This window comes from Budorcas taxicolor, chromosome 11 (genome assembly GCF_023091745.1).
Source record: "Budorcas taxicolor isolate Tak-1 chromosome 11, Takin1.1, whole genome shotgun sequence".
Taxonomy (NCBI): domain Eukaryota; kingdom Metazoa; phylum Chordata; class Mammalia; order Artiodactyla; family Bovidae; genus Budorcas; species Budorcas taxicolor.
In genome coordinates, this window is record NC_068920.1 from 41,645,567 (window position 1) to 41,651,972 (window position 6,406).

Below are 6,406 nucleotides of genomic sequence, written 5' to 3' on the forward strand. Positions count from 1 at the left end.
AATGATTCATTTTATTCTTCTACTAGCTTGAACTTTTTCCTAAAATATAGTCCAAAAAGTTAATAAGAACCTATAGTTTATCCCTAAAAAAAGTATACACCCATGAAGCTTGGTTGTAGAAAACAGCCACCTCATTCATTCACTAAATGTCTATTGTTAAAGACACATGTACTGCAATGTTCATAGAAGCACTATTCACAATAGCCAGGACATGGAAGCAACCTAGATGTCCATCGGCAGATGATGGGATAAAAAAGTTGTGGTATACATATACAATGGAATATTACTCAGCCATGAAAAGGAACAAATTTGAGTCAGTTGCAGTAAGGTAGAGGAACCTAGAGCCTGTTATACAGAGTGAAGTAAGTCAGAAAGAGAAAAAAAAACAAATATACATTAATGCATATATATAGACTTCCCTGGTGGTTCAGGCAGTAAAGAATCTGCCTGCAATCTAGAAAACAGTGGTACTGATGGACGTATCTGCAGGGCAGGAATAGAGATGCAGAGGTTGAGAACAAACTTACACAGCAGGGGAAGGAAATGGGGAGACAAACTGAGACCAGCACGGACATACACACACTACCACGTGTGAAAGAGACAGCTAGGAAATGGGGAGACAAACTGAGACCAGCACGGACATACACACACTACCACGTGTGAAAGAGACAGCTAGGAAATGGGGAGACAAACTGAGACCAGCACGGACATACACACACTACCACGTGTGAAAGAGACAGCTAGGAAATGGGGAGACAAACTGAGACCAGCACGGACATACACACACTACCACGTGTGAAAGAGACAGCTAGGAAATGGGGAGACAAACTGAGACCAGCACGGACATACACACACTACCACGTGTGAAATAGACAGCTAGGAAATGGGGAGACAAACTGAGACCAGCACGGACATACACACACTACCACGTGTGAAAGAGACAGCTAGTGGGGAGCTGCCGCACAGCACAGGGGTCAGCTCAGCGCTCTGTCATGACCCCCAGAGGGGTGGGATGTGGTGGGAGGGAGGCTCCAGGGGGAGGCGATGTGTGTGTACTCATAGCTGATGCACTTCGTGTACAGCAGAAACTAACAGAACACTGTGAAGCAATTATCCTCCAATTAAAAAATAAATTTTAAATACATTTTGTAAATGTCTACTGTTGCTAATGGGATGAATGTTCCTGATTCGCTGGTGGCACCCAAGTGAGGTAGACTCGGACACTGCCCTCAGGAATCTGAAAGGAAATGAGACTCAGGCCACTTTGCCACAGAGAGAGACCGATGTGACTGCAGGGAAAACGTGTGGAAAGCCAGGTCAGCCAGGGTACAGCCACAGACCCACTCCCTGACCAGCAGGGCTGACACAACCCATCGCACACCCACGGTCACACCACAGGCATGTATGGAGGCAACCAAAGGCTGACCAGGGTCCCCCCCTCCCCAAGGAAAGCTTGGGACCCTTCGCCTCCACTACCACCACCACCATGCCAAGCATCACTTCCCACTCTAGAATATTTGCACAGAGATCCATGAGGTTGAAGGGAAACAGAGGAAAATGATCCGCAAAAAGGCGCACATGTGTGAAACAGGAAGAACAGGGTCACAGTCAAGGGGTATTGCGTTTTGGAAGCGGGAGGGGAGCTGTATTTCTGGGTGAATTATATGGTTAAGAATGCCACGGCCACAGCAGAACACCCCAGGTCCAGGGAGAATATGTATGAGCTCTGGGCTATGGTATGAGAGCATAGAGAACACCAGGTTTAGAGTCAGACAGCAGTAGATTCAGATGCCAGGGCTAACAATTGCTGGCAGTGTCCAGCAAGTCACTTAGCCTCACTTTTCCCAGCTGTAAAATGGGGTTAACAGTGAGTATCAGCCTCACAGGGCTGATGCAGGCGGCTGCTGCACTCAGCCTTGCATAGAGAAGGTGCTCGGTAAATGCTCCCTACCCACCCACTCTTGCCCTCGACAGGGGCAGCTTTGGGTTTCTTCAACTATCATGTCAAGGGTTGCTATGACAGCTTCAGCCCCCTGCTCCATGATTTGTATGCTCTCTGCTACCATCCGAAGCCCCTGGCAGGCGTTCCCAAAGGTTGGTGGATGAAACGACATGCACTGCTCCAAGCCAGAGGTTCTATCCAGTCCTCCGACTGGTAATCAAGAGACCCAGCTGGCCTCCCAGAGGGCAGCTGAGGATTAGAGGGCAAGATGACAGCCAGTAGGAGTGGAATGGCAGAGAACTGAACTTGGGGGAATGAAGCTGGGGCAGAAAAGGCAAAGCCAGATCTTTGTGGATGAAACCCCCAGAGTCACAAAATCCACCCCACTTAAGACTGCATTATGGGGTCTTCCCTGGTGGTCAGGTGGTTAAGAATCCACCTTCCAATGCAGGGGATGCAGGTTCAATCCCTGGTCGGGGAACTAGATCCCACATGCTGCAACTAGGAGCATGAATCCCTCAACTAAAGAGCATGCATACCATAACTAAGACCTGGCGCAGTCAAATATATGTATATATATATACACTGCGGCTGAGTCGCTTCAGTCGTGTCCGACTCTGTGTGACCCCATGGATGGCAGCCCACCAGGCTCCCCCATCCCTGGGATTCTCCAGGCAAGAACACTGGAGTGGGTTGCCATTTCCTTCTCCAATGCATGAAAGTGAAAAGTGAAAGTGAAGTCACTCAGTCGTGCCCCACTCTCCAAGACCCCATAGACTGCAGCCTACCAGACTCCTCGGCCCACGGGATTTTCCAGGCAAGAGTACTTGAGTGGATTGCCATTGCCTTCTCCGAGATATATATATATATATATTTTTTAATTGCATTATGCCCTTCAGAGGAGAACACAGGCTACTTTTAAAAACCTACAAAGAACTAGACAATCCCTGACCCTTCCATTGTAAATTACCAGCCGCGCTGTCATGAAAAGTCAGGCAGAGAGAGAGAGAGAAGCAACTGCTCTCTAGTTCCAAACCAGAATGCCCAAGCCTCAGGTAAATGCACAGCTCATGGTTTCAGCCAGGACCCTTCAGGAACCGTCTGCCCTCCCGGTGAAGGGCCAGAGGCCCAGAAGTTGCCCAGAAAGCCAATCGCTCAGTCTCCCTCCTCTGGCTCCAGGCTCACTGGAGATGGTGAACAGCTGTTTGCTATTCTGAGTGGAGGAGACTTTTATATGCTTGACGACATATTAAATCATATCTTAATGATGACTGGGAAGACTTCTTGTTACAGCTACTGCGTAGATAAAAAGTGATGGTCCACATGGCACTGGTGTTAATTTCATCAGGGCTGTGGACATGTGGGCACAGGGCAGAGACCAAACAAGAGGAATGGTTTGGTTTTTAACACTTTGTCTTCAGGCAGAGATGCTGTTTAAAAGAAAAAAAAAAGTACATTTCTTGAAAAGACTAAAATATTAGCAGCAATCTAACTTGAGGTGGTAGAAAGATAGGTGGATTTCATTTCATTTCCTGAAATACCTACCAAGAGTATGAATAATTTTTACAACCTGGAAAAGAGAAACAATGTATGCTCCCAAACATGCATGAATTTTTTGAGCAGGCTGTTAGCTTATACCTGTGGAGATTTTAATTCAGGGCTGTTTTTGAGATGGTGATGAGACAGAACTAGCAGAGAAATTAAAGGAGATAAGTCTAGAAGGAAAGGTAGCAAATTCTTTAGGCAAACACATAGTGGGCATGCAACAATGATTTGAAGGAAGGCCATTACTTGCCTGGGGCTTCCCCAGTGGCTCAGTTGGTAAAGAATCTGCCTGCAATGCAGGAGACCTGGGTTCAATCCCTGGGTAGGGAAGATACCCTGGAGAAGGAAATGGCAACCCACTCCAGTATGCTTGCCTGGAGAATTCCATGAACAGAGGAGCCCAGCAGGCTACAGTCCATAGGATCACAAAGAGCTGGACATGACTGAGTGATTAACTTATTACTTGCCTGGTATGTCTTTTTGTTTGTTTGTTTTGTTTAACTTTTTATTTTATACTGGAGTATAGGCGATTAACAATGTTGTAAGTTTTCAGGTCGACAGCAAAGGGACTCAGCCATACATATACATATACCCATTCTCCCCCAGACTCCCTTCCCATCCAGACTGCCACATAACATTGAGTAGAGTTCCCTGTGTTATACAGCAGGTCCTTGTTGGTTATCCACTTTAAATATAACAGTGTGTACATGTTCATTCCAAACTCTCTAACTATCCCTTTACTTCATCCCCGCACCCCCCCGCCCCGCGCCCCCCCCACCCTGCCCCGCTGACAACCATATGTTCCTTCTCTAAGTCTGTGAGTCTGTATCTGTTTTGTAAATAATTAACTTGTATCTCTTAAACACAAAAGCTTCCCTTTATCTGAAGAGAACAATAGTGGCAGACAGACACAACATCTTCCGAGGAAACTTTAGAAGGAGCAGAGTACATTAGAGATTCTGACAACTCTTATCATCAAGTTTAAAAGTGCCTGGCTTCTGGAGTCCAACTGAGGTTTATGGGATACCCACATTTGCATGGAACAGAAGGAATTCCACAAACATGAATGCACTCACCGAAACAGCATGAGTGCTAGAGAAATGTTGATAATAAAATACTAAATGAAGAAAGCAAGCCATAAAATACTACGACTACATAGTGACCACAACTATGATAACATTGTACTCACAGAGATAAGGGCTTTAAAAAATCAAAATAGTTGCTGTGCTGGGGTAGTTGAATTATAGGTAAGATTTTTTGTAAGTTCTTATTGTAACTGTTAGCCATTTAGGGATTTCAGCCAACACTTTATTATGACAATATTCAAGTTTACAGCAAAGTGGAGAGAATTTTACAGTGAATCCCCATTTACCTGCCACAGAGATTTTGGCTTTCATGCTGCTCAATTTTTAAACTATTTAAATTGTTTTCTATTGTGTGATATTTGGCGCTTATATTAACATATATCAGTTATAAAGCCTAATTATAAAATGAACACCTACAGTATAGATGATCTTATTTGCAAAACAAATAGAGACACAGACGTAAAGAACAAATGTATGGACGCCAAGTGGGGAAGGGGGAGGATGAATTTGGAGATTGTGATTGACGTATATACACCATCGATACTATGTATAAAACAGATAACTTGTGAGAACCTACTGTATGGCTCAGGGAACTGTGGAGACCCAAATGGGAAGGAAATCCAAAAAAGAGGGGACATATGTATACGTTAGCTGATTCACTTTGCTGTACAGTAGAAACTAACGTAACATTGTAAAGCAACTATACTCCAATAAAAATTAATTTTAATATTTTTAAATTTAAAAAATGTATTTTTAATTGGAAGATAATTGTTTTACAATGTTATGTTGGTTTCTGCCATACAACAGTGTGATTTAGCCATAAGTATACATTTGTCTCACCTAGAGCCAGACATCCTGGAATGTGAAGTCAAGTGGGCCTTAGAAAGCATCATTACAATAAAAGCTAGTGGAGGTGATGGAATTCCAGTTGAGCTATTTCAAATCCTGAAAGATGATGCTGTGAAAATGCTGCACTCAATATGCCAGCAAATTTGGAAAACTCAGCAGTGGCCACAGGACTGGAAAAGGTCAGTTTTCATTCCAATTCCAAAGAAAGGCAATGCCAAAGAATGCTCAAACTACCACACAATTGCACTCATCTCACACGCTAGTAAAGTAATGCTCAAAATTCTCCAAGCCAGGCTTTGGCAATACATGAACCATGAACTTCCAGATGTTCAAGCTGGTTTTAGAAAAGGCAGAGGAACCAGAGATCAAATTGCCAACTTCTGCTGGATCATTGAAAAAGCAAGAGAGTTCCGGAAAAACATCTATTTCTTCTTTACCGACTATGCCAAAGCTTTTGACTCTGTGGATCACAATAAACTGTGGAAAGTTCTGAAAGAGATGGGAATACCAGACCACCTGACTTGCCTCTTGAGAAACCTATATGCAGGTCAGGAAGCAACAGTTAGAACTGGACATGGAACAACAAACTGGTTCCAAATAGGAAAAGGAGTACGTCAAGGCTGTATATTGTCACCCTGCTTATTTAACTTATATGCAGAATACATCATGAGAAATGCTGGACTGGAGGAAGCACAAGCTGGAATCAAGATTGCTGGGAGAAATATCAGTAACCTCATATATGCAGATGACACCACCCTTATGGCAGAAAGTGAACAGGAACTAAAAAGCCTCTTGATGAAAGTGAAAGAGGAGAGTGAAAAAGTGGGCTTAAAGCTCAACATTCAGAAAACTAAAATCATGGCATCTGGTCCCATCACTTCATGACAAATAGATGGGGAAACAGTGGAAACAGTGACAGACTTTATTTTGGGGGGCTCCAAACTGACTGCAGATGGTGATTGCAGCCATGAAATTAAAAGACGCT